This window comes from Bubalus bubalis, chromosome 2, assembly GCF_019923935.1.
Source record: "Bubalus bubalis isolate 160015118507 breed Murrah chromosome 2, NDDB_SH_1, whole genome shotgun sequence".
Classification (NCBI taxonomy): domain Eukaryota; kingdom Metazoa; phylum Chordata; class Mammalia; order Artiodactyla; family Bovidae; genus Bubalus; species Bubalus bubalis.
In genome coordinates, this window is record NC_059158.1 from 84,961,355 (window position 1) to 84,972,655 (window position 11,301).

An 11,301-nucleotide genomic window follows, 5' to 3' on the forward strand; every position below is an offset into this window, starting at 1 on the left:
CCTGTCAACTTTGAACACACATAGAGTTGTTCAGGACTCAAGTTCACTTTATAATGAGATTTTATTTGGTGAATCCTGTTCCTTCTGATACTAACCAAAGTGTGTGTCTAGATTTTCTCCCATGTCATTTATTTATTCATCCATAGTTGTTGGGCCACCAGATTTACTTCAAGACATCTTATTTACAGCAAATACTTTTGTCTTTTGCTTGACTGATCAAAGGTATCTGACACATTTTCCTATTTTCTGTCTCACTCAAACTTATATCTCTGTATAGAGATATCACAAATACCTCTATACTTGTGTCCTTTATACCACTTCAGTAAGTCTATATAATTTTAGCTCTCTTTCCTTTCTTTCTTTCTTTCTTTTTTTTTTTTTTTTACCATTTAAGTAAAGTTTTACCAGGGAGAGATTTCCTTTTCCTTCTGCATAACTGCATTTTGTAATTATGCCCTTATTTTTCTGAATGAACATTGATTTCTAGTGGCTCTGTCACCACTGTCCACAAATATTTTTGCATCTTCCCTAACGAAACAAAAAGGTGTCTCCAGCCTGTGGTACTCTGGAGTTACTACTTTACTGCCAAGTTTCTCCGAAGGGAAATTTACTATTGCGGCCATCATTCCCTCACCACCCCCCTCACTGACAGTTTGGCGTCTGGCCTCATCACTTTACAGGAATTCCTTTTCCCAAGGTCACCAGTGTCTTCCTAATTGCCAAACCCAACAGCGTGTTATCAGTCCTAATTCCTGAAATCACTGTAGCGTTAAACACTACTTGACTTCTTTGACTCTTGCCTCTTTTTTTTTTTTGGTCCCTCAGAGAACTTGTGCATTCTCATTTCTTCAATTTTGAGTGGCAGGGTTGGGTGGAAAGAGCTTTGATATGAGGCAGATAACAATTCTGATTCTATGGGACCTCCATTTTGAGGTTATATGAACTTGGACACATTTCTTCACTTCTTGTAACCTCAGTTCTTGCATCTCAAAAGTAGGAATGACAGTACCTTCTTCATAGGATAAACAGGATTAAGTGAGAAGGAGCAGCACAGTGATGCTCAATAAATATTAGTTTCTTTGACCCTTCTAAATAATTTCTCGAATTTCTAAGTTTGGGTCATACTTATTTTCTTGGCTGGTCCTTTCTTCTGGAAGCTCCCACTCCTACTTCATTATGAATATTGAAGCACACACCATGTTTTCTCTCCCCATGACCACCACCCCAAATGTTTCTTCTAAAATTCTCTTTTTGTTTCAGAGTCATCAGGGCCTTCACAGAGGCCAGAGACAGCTGCCAGGTCTTTGGAAGTTCTTGGTCTGCTGCCTCTCAAGGGTCACAGACAAGATTTTCTGGGGGAATCTCTATATGTGGGGCTGCTGTTACCTCTCCTGACACCACTCTAGCTCTGTTTTAAGCCTTCTTCTTTTTCTTGCTTGATGAGTTAGCTTTTCCTCAGCTTCTACCCTTGACTTTCTTCTGGACCCAATAGAAATTCTTGGTGCTGGTTAGGGTTCATTATTGGCTCTCACATCAGCATTAATTAGCTTTGCTGCTTCCCCTAGGGGTTATCAAACCAAATTCATGGTCTTCCAGGCCTCCGGAGTTGCCTGTCTGGATGGCTCTCTGTTGCCCTCATCTGACACAAATCCACAGTTATCAAAGTCACTTCATTAGAACCTGCTTCCGAGATTCACCCCTTCAGGGTGTGACAAGTAATGTCATCACTTTCAGTCTCTCAGATTGGAGCCTTAAATTAGCTTTTCATATTTATTTCCCTCCTGTTTCTCTAAGACAGCCCCCCAGTCCATTCAGTCCTCAGTTACTTTAGCTTTGCACTGCTCCAGACATGAGTGTTTTTTTAATCAATATTACTCCTTTGTTTATTCCCTACTGGAGTGTGCATACACTTTGGTCATGTCCTCTTTCCAACCTTATAGAGTATAGCTCTCTACACTCCTCTGTCCATGCGATTCTCCAGGCAAGCGTATTGGAATGGGTTGCCATGCCCTCCTCCAGGGGATCTTCCCGACCCAGGGATCAAACTCATGTCTCTTATGTCTCCTGCGTTGGCTGGTGGGTTCTTTACCACTGGTGCCACCTGGGAAACCCTTAATATTATTTATACCAATAGAATAACAAGGCCACTAATAATAATAACATGAAAGCAGTAATAACAATACTGATAGCTAACATTTGTTGAGAGACTATTATGTGCTAGGCATTCTGAAGGACTCCATAAGCCTTAAATATTATAGAAGAGAAAATTGAGGTTTAATGAGTTTAAATACCTTACTCAAGGTCATAGTGAGGATAGGGGCTAGGGATTTAAGCCCAGGTTTGACAGCTCTTAATCATTGTTCTGTATTCTTTGAAATGACCTTGTTCCCTTGATGGAAGCATTTATGTGTTTTTCATAATTGTTTCTCAAGTTGAAAGGCTTTCAGTCATACTCCAATATAAAATAAAATGTCAAGTGACAGATTTTATGCACTGATTGAGTGATTTCATGGATTTAGAAATAAATGGTAAATAAATTTTATTTTAGTAAAGGTTTGCCCAGTTTGGTCAAAAATAAGGAGAATCCCAAAGAGAGAGGGGCATTGTGTGATATGAAGATAGCATGTGGGTGGAAATTTGATCTCTGATTCATCAACTTAAGTGGAGACACTCTCTGGCCAGGAAGACTTCAAAGGGGGTGTCCTTGGAAAGAGTCAAAATGGAAGCAGAGCTAATGGTTTCAGGAAAGAGGAAGTGGAGGGAGAAGAGCAGCGGTGAGCTTGAAAGGACAGCTTACTGCTAAAATACTCTCCTTAGCTGTAAGCCCTTGAACATGCTCACTGTAACGTCAGAACAGTTGTATGGAAATTCTAGTGCTCATTGTACTCAGTCTTACACAGAGTATTGGACTCGGTATCTAAACCCTGAATTCTCTTCTTAGCTGTATCGCTAAACTGCTGTTTAACCTTAGACAAGTCTTCCAACCTTCTTGGTCCTAAGTTTTGTCACCTTTAAATCCCTGGGAGTGGGATTGGATGAGCTCTATGCTCTTCTCTGCTCTAGCATTCTGGTATTCTGTATGTTCTAAACGCGGCAATGATTTATGGCTTAGTTTTGTGGCCTGAGCCCATGCTACTCACTTGCTAACATCACATATGGATGTCGTGGGTTGCACCGGTCACTCAGAATGTGGAGAAAATTTAAAATCATGATGAGAGAGTCCCCAGATGGGGGATAAGCACATGACATCAGAGGTTACACACCTCTTGTAAAGTAGCAGAGTGCGTTAGCACTCTGCTCTGCCACCAAGGTCCCTTTCTGATTCTTGAGTCAAGCCCTCTTCTGCCCCTTGGTGCATGTATTTCATCACAGCTGCTGAATATAGCTTTGATTAGCATGTGCATGGGAAGTCTGTGGATGAACATGTGAAGACTAAACATGTGAAACCACAGTTACAACCGAACAAGGGAGTAATTTAATTTGGTCGGTAATTTGGTATCCCAAGATCTAAAGAATGATCACCTTTGGCTAGACTGGTAGACCCAAATTGCCCTTTTTATTGCTTCGCTAAAAGACACCACTTTGCCCAGTTCATTTATTGACTTTTACATCTCAAACACAAATTCTTACCTAGGTAGAAGTTAAAGGTCCACAGCACACTAATTGTAAAAGCAAAAGTGCCAATTCAACAGAATTCCAAAACCACAGGAAATGCCTCTGAACTTGAGAACTCCAGTGTAAATTAAATCTTAAAATAGTTCCTTTTTTTTAAAGAGGCTTTGGATGTTTCTTTGGACAACTCTCCCTCCCTGGTACAGGAGTGTGTTTATCTATGGGAAAAAAGAACTTAGCATCAGTTACAGAAATGAGTATGAAACGCTGTTGCTTGTTGGACACCAACCAAAAGTTAGTAGCTAGGGTTTGATTTAAATCTTACCGCAAACACATCCCCCCAGCTTCCAGAAATATCCATCACATATCATTTGTATAAATAATCTAACTTTTCTCCCCCGTTAGTCAGCAGAAAGCAAGCAAGAGTTAAAACACAATAGCAAATTTTAGAGGAAACCTCATGACTAGCAATCAGTGCTAATAAGATTCTTTTCCTCTTGCAAGATTCACAGAAAGCCCTCGATCCATGCCGAGCACATTCAAAGGCAAGGGACTAAGAGCTCCCCTTGCAGGTTCATTAGCATTCTCAGGTTATCCCAAGCCAAGTGAATCAGGAAAGCAAATGAATTAGTAAGAATTAAGAAGCCTCTATGGTCTGAACCCACTCCAAATCTCAGCAAAGATGAAAGGTAGGCGCTGATGTCTTATGTCCCAAGGTTCTCAGCATTGGAGCCCCAGTGCCAAGCTGTTCCTCGAGAGCCTCACAGAAACGTGCAGGCAGTTAATGTTGCCTAACGTCTTCTGACCGTGGATTCAGCCATGTGGGAAAAGTTTTATGAGGCTGCAAAACCAAACCCCCTTTCACTCACAATTAACTACAGAAGACTTAGTATAGCACCTAGCTGTCAATGGGTCTAGCATGGGCACTTTTATTCTTATTTTGGTCACTTACTAATAAAGATACCAGAGTAATGCTTCATTATATGAAGATATCAAATGGGATTTTTGAACAAGAAATTGATGAAATATTTGAAGTGTTGAATATGCTAAGTGTTACGCTTCTTTGGAAGAAATGCCTTGAGTGGAGCAGAAAGATTTAATGTGAATTAAAGTCCTTGGAATTACAGAAGTTTTGGTTGTTGTTTTTACTGTTGTTTTAAACACCACTGGCGAATAGGGATGGGTAGAGTGGGGGGAGGGGCTTGCTTTTGTACTTGTGATGAAAACAGTGATCCTTGGAGCATCTGTGGAATTTACACAAAACATATAGTAAAGGTTTGGAAGTAGCAGTTTGTTTTCATTAAATACTTGTTACTGCTAATTATATTTGATCACTATAAAGAATACCGTTTAATTAAAGAAACACGGTGGTTAGGAAAATATTTGATTTCCAAAGAAGAACAATTTATCTTTGCATTAGTAAGTAGAGAAAAAAAAATTAATTGGGACTGTATGTTATTTTTCAGTATGTTTTTATTTTTCATGGAGAAGTTTTATTTATTCATGGGGGAAAAAGTCTTATTTTTGTTCCTGAAGTTGCAGTAAAGTGCTAATTTCATATCATGCTGCTTGCATGCATGCTTCAGTTTATTTAACATAAGTAATTGCTTTAAAAATGAAACAACATTTGGCAAATGACATTAAACAACATATTCGAACATCAATCTGAGTCAACATATCTTCTTTCTCTTTGGAGATAGTTTCAGTGTTAACTCTTTCTGTGAATGTTGAAATATGCTCTGACATTGTTTTCCCTGATCAGCATATGGTTTCCATTTTAATTTTGCAAGGTAATATTTCAGCAGTGGTCTGGAGGAAATTAATGCAAAATGAAATCAGAAAACTATCCCTGTAACTAAAAGTTAGTTTTCATGTTGTTGTGTATCATTGTATATAATTGTTCTTTTAAGCAATTGGACTAAGAACTTTGATTTTTAAAAATGCATCCTCTCTACATCAAATTGGTTTGGGTAAATTCCCTGAGTTCTACACATTTAATGAACAGTGGTGTATCTTAGTATAGCTGGTATTATCTTAACAAAAAGCACAAATCTAGTATTGTGTTTATGGTATGTAAATTTCAGGGATGACTCAAACTTAGGAGAAATTCCTTTCTTTGGAATCTTATCATCAAAAATAGTATTTTTTTTTAAAAAATAAGTACCTTAATAGTTTAAAATCATATTTAAAAAATAATTTTTATCTTTCTGTTTTAACTTTATTCCTATAAATTTTGGAGAATATTTTGTTTGTAAAGTCTTTAGACTTTTTGCTGATTTTAGCCATTATTCTTGTAACCCTCAAACACTGCATAATTTACTTATTACGTAGTTTATTCTTATAACCCTCATATATTTATATATTATTGTATTTGGATAATTGTATTTTTAAACAATTTTTCTTACCTCATTGAGAAAGGTGAGCCTAAAATTCCATGCTTAAAATATAGCTTAGATATACATGAAGATTTATAGCTTGTTTTCTTATTACGTTGCAATTTAAATGTTTAATTTCCCTTTAATTTTAATATATAAAAATTAGATCAACCCCCCTAAAATAAATTCCCAATTATATCCAGGTAGAAAAGAGACATACTCTTGTTTTTGTGTTACATTATGTGTGTTATTATTTACCATTATCATCCCTTAAATATCCTCTAAAAAGTTTTTTCTTTTCTTTTTTTTTTTTTTTTTTAGTAAAACTAAAGTAATTTGACACTTTTAGATGGAGGAGGGAAACAAACTTTCAGCTTTTTGTTAAATTATATTAATGTGTATGAATACCTGCATGTTCCAAAGTGCTGTCTGTAAGCAATTTTGCCTTGAAATCAGTTTTTACCAGATTTCTGACTAAAGCACAGGAAAACAATTAGAGCAGTTTATGATATACAGTGGACAGCCTAAAGAGCAGCTTTCTGCATGCTTCCATCAAAGAAGAAGCATACCCTTGCTAATAGAAATAGTATTCAAAATGCTCTGAATCGGCAGCAGCGGCAGCAACCAGCAGTCCTGTGCTAGCACAGAGGCCTTCCCTGCCCTTGTGTTGCCCACAAATGACCAGGGAAATCCCAGAGGTACTCTTGGATTTCTGCATTCTCATTTTTAAGTCTGTAAAATATCTGTCACTCACATCCCACACTGGCCAAAGTGACACCTGCCAGTCTAAAGAACAAGGACAAATTATTGTCCATCTGCCAACCACATCTCAGCAATGAGAGCAGAGCAATGGCAGGGATGTGCATGTGATGGTGTGTGGTTAAACTCAAATTTGTTTTTCAAACATTTCTTTCAAGGAGGCTAATTTTCAGCATATTGTTTTTTATTCAGAAACTGCTTGTGTGGTCCATTGTATATCTTAATGACACATTTAAAAATCTTTCCAAACATGTGGCAACATAGACATTGAATAAGCTTAGGCGTCGCTGTGCAGGGCACCATGATATTATTGTCATGAAAGACCCATGGCTTTGGTCATCATCACAAAGCCTCTAGGATCCTTTTAGGGCCAAATTCAAATGTATGCCCTCAGACAGAGCTTCTAAAAGTTTTGTGGTGTGTGTGTGTGTGGTGTGAGAGAGAGAGGAAGAGCGAGAGAATCTGTCATCATGTCACATGAAGTTATGCAACATTCTACCCGTTGTTGACGAAACACAACATGTCAGGATGTAATGTAACGTAACATATCAAAAAATGTAAATAATATACTTTGCGGGATTAGATATCTGCTGTCAATTCCTATCCTAGGGGTCTGAACAGAACCTACCCAGGCGGACAGAAGCTCAGTGAACGCCAAACTGGCCGTGGTGTTGGAGAACTGGCACACACCACAGTTCACTGATTCCCCAATTACTTTGGGGTAGTTTGGCATGTATAGAAATGTTCAACAAAAGTTCTCTTGTTGGACACTTCTGGGAAGTAATTTGATTGTTAATTACAAACGCTCAGGGTGATTGCTCTGCATAATTGTTTTACTCCTTCAGTACTCTGTTAGAAGCCTCTCTGCCAAAGGTTTATTTTTAGATCTCTGAATTTTTAACATCTTCCTTATGTCACACTGATGCAATATAAGTGACCCCTCCAGATAAAACCTTTTTAACCAGTCAGGGTAATCTAGTGCCTCTGGTGAGAGGTAGAAGAAGGGAGATAGTATGACTATGTATATTTTATCTCCAACAGCATCTGTAATCAAGCAACACACATTTCCAAATTCTTTGCTTTTTGAGAAATAACTTCAGTTATATGCTCTACGTTGCTTGGAAATTGTTAAGAGCAAAAGGCATATCTCAGAATTAAACCAAATGCATTCCAGATACTATTTCTTTTTATTACCAAGCTTCAGTCTCTGGCTCTTAACAATAGACAGCACAAAACAAGTCCACATTGCCTTAAAGGTAAGTGGGCAGAAGCTCATTTGATACTGCATTCCTGAGAACAGAACCTTTTATTTGCTGTCATAGTGATGACTTTTAATTGTCCTAATAAATAAGCTTTTTAAAAGCTTCTAAAATGTTCTCTAATAACACACTTTGGTCTTTAGCCATAGAAATGCAGAAATAATTAGAAGTGGCATTGTGTACACTGCCTTCTGGACTGGGCTGAAGGTGAAGGAGAAAGTCTCATGCTATCCTTGTCAGCTGCAAGGGTAATTACTGCTGGCTGAAATTACTCAACATTTGTTTATAAGCTCCCCAGAGCATGCTGTAAATAGATTGTCTGTTATAGTCCAATCACATTAAAACGCTGCTCCTTGCAAACTGCTACCTCCTGTTTTCTGTAAGCTAGACAGAGAAAGCCTGCTGCTCACTTACTGAGCACTGAGCAGGGAAGAGCTATGTTTAATGTGATTGTTTTCATTAGATTCTACTCTGGCCAAGATCACATTTGTTGTTCTCAGGGTCTGTATGCTGGTGGGGTACATTACTTTCATTAGGACATTTTCACTTGTGTTGTGGAGGATGCATTTCTTTATTATTAGACTGTGCATGTCACAGCTTGGAAAGAAATGTAAGACAATACAGAGGAGTGACCATATACCTTCCCTTCCTCATGGGGGATTTGTTTATTTACATTGAGTTTTAGAGAGTTCATAGCATTTACCGCTTATATCAGTTTTATTTCATTTAGCAAATATTTATGGAGTCCTCACAATACACCTAATATTGGACTCAGTACTATAATGACAAATATTTATTGCTTTTAGGGAGACCAAAATCTAGCTAGGGGAAAATGACTTGGATATGTGATAAGGTTAAAGACATAAGATAGGTGATGAAGTACAAATTTGAAATATAATGAGTACCAAATGGATATGCAAGGTATGCCTATGGATAATCAGCAGCCTTTTGTATTTGGAGAGTGAGTAGAATTTACTGTTTTCAAAAGGTAATAACAATTTATGAATAAAGTTATTTGTGTCCACTTCAAAAGGGACCAGAGACAGCTCAGAAAGTAGTTAGCTCATCTTTTTGGTGAACCTTGGTTTTGGTTCACCATTTTCCATGGAAGAGATTTTATTGACCCTTTTGGTTGGCTTTCCTGAAAGGTTTTGAATATAGAAGAGAACAGGAAATCAAAGGTAGCCCAACAGAAAGAACCAGGACGTTCACTGAACCAAGTCCTATGACAGTCCAAGTTTAATCCCTAACTAGTAAATAAACAAGTTCAGCTTTTTTTTTTTTTTTCTTAATGGGAAAAGAACTGGGAATAATTTCTGAGTTGTTCCCATTTGTAATTGACCAAGATTTCCAAAATCTGGGTGTTTGTATCCTTATAGCAGCCTCAAATAAAAAATTGCATTTGACTTCATCAAGAGAATGAACTACTCTATAAATCATCTTGAAAAGGGACAGACATTGGAAGAAAAATATGGCTGAGCAGGGATATTACTCAGTGGATGGGAGGCATAGTAACAAGAAATGTAAATAGTGAAAGTTCCGATCTGAGAGACAAAAGGACTAGTTGTGAAGTGGGGAAAAAGTAGGTACATGGTTTTACTGTCCAGGAACTATTTAGCCTTTCCCTTCTTTTACAACATTCCAAATGTTTCTCAGAGAAATTTCTTCCTTTTTATCTAATCTGGAATAGATGTGGGGTTTTGGAAATTTCCCATTTCCTATTATGTATACTGATGTCACTGGCAAGCGGTACAAGAGAGAAAGGATGATTCAATTACATTTTGCAATAATTCCTGAAAGTACCATATTCTAGGCTTTAGTACAGAAAGGAACATCAAAGGCAGATCAGCTTTTGAGTAGGCATGTATCTTGCCACGGAAAGCAAGAGATATTTAACATAGAAGGCTAAATGAACATGCAAATGCCAGTGGTGTGTTCATTTCAGTGTTTGGCTAAATTTATTTTGAAGAGAAAAGTAAATCTAAATAAAATCATTCTTTAGGACTAGCACACATTGCCTTAAAATAGACCGAATCCATTTGTAATCTAGGTAACATTTTTATATGCTTTCCATTACTCACTTTATGCCATTAGGGAAGCACTGAATCTTTAAAGAGAAACTTCCTACAGCTAAAAAAGACATTAAGGGGGGAAAATGCTGGGAGCCATAGTGACAGGTACAACTAAGCTTGTATCCTTCGGTTCCCTGGAAACCAGTCAAACACTATCTCATCTTGCAATGGTTGTGTCTGATCCTCTGCTTCAGACATCTTCTTAATAATGGCAACTGCAGAGGTGACTCTCTGCAAATAAGGGCTTGCAGCCACTGGGCATCCATCACATTTCTCCAGAGCAACATTAGACCACCCTAATGGGTACTCCCGTCTTCATTATGATATTAATTCTCTAAATTTCCGAAGTGATTTCATTTGTAATATGACAAAGGCTGGCTGCTCAGGAGACAAACTGTTTTCATCCCCCTCCTGCATGCTCACAGAGGCTTGCTCTCTTTAGTCTTTGGGGGAAAAGGAATTTGATAGCATCAGATCTCCTGTGATACACAAGGCTGGCTAACAGCTACACCACCTGCCAGCACTTCGAGCCTGGCCATCCAGCCTGAAGCTTTCTAAAGCGGTGGTTGATGAGTGGAGCATGGATGGTGGTTTGGAAAGAAGCTATGTAGAGAGAAAACAGCAGCAGAATAAAAAACTCGGCATGGAAGCTGAGTGGGATTTGAGGGTAACAGTGGGGTCAGAGAGAAGCTAGAAACGGAATCAATTGCAATAGGGCCGGTTTGGTAGATGCTATCTAACGCTGTTCCTTTTCTTCCTTGTACATTTGTGGTCTTTGTTGTGGCTACAAATTCCAGGGCTGCCGACTGTATACAACTCCAAAATATGGTAATTCATTTTCCTTTCAATTGCTAACCTCTGTGGACTTAATTCAATCTACCTGTATCAGAATTAGCTTCTTTTCTACAATGTTTGCTAGATACATAAAAACATACTGTCTTGAATATTGAGGCTTTTCTTCTCACAGATCATTGTTGTTTCTAACTGGATTTAGCATCATGGACTGAATGTCTAAATTGAGTGACAAAATGCTGAATTATTGAGATATCCAGAATTAGTCAAAATATTGAAGCAGATTAAATGTTTCTCTCCTCTTCCTGCCTTTTTCTGGCAGTTTCTTGTTCTTAACTGCAGATACCCATTTTACTTAAAACATTCTTTTTGGAAAAGTCTAAAAATGTTCTCATTTTTAATAAGGTACAGGCTAATCAGTAGCCTGTTATT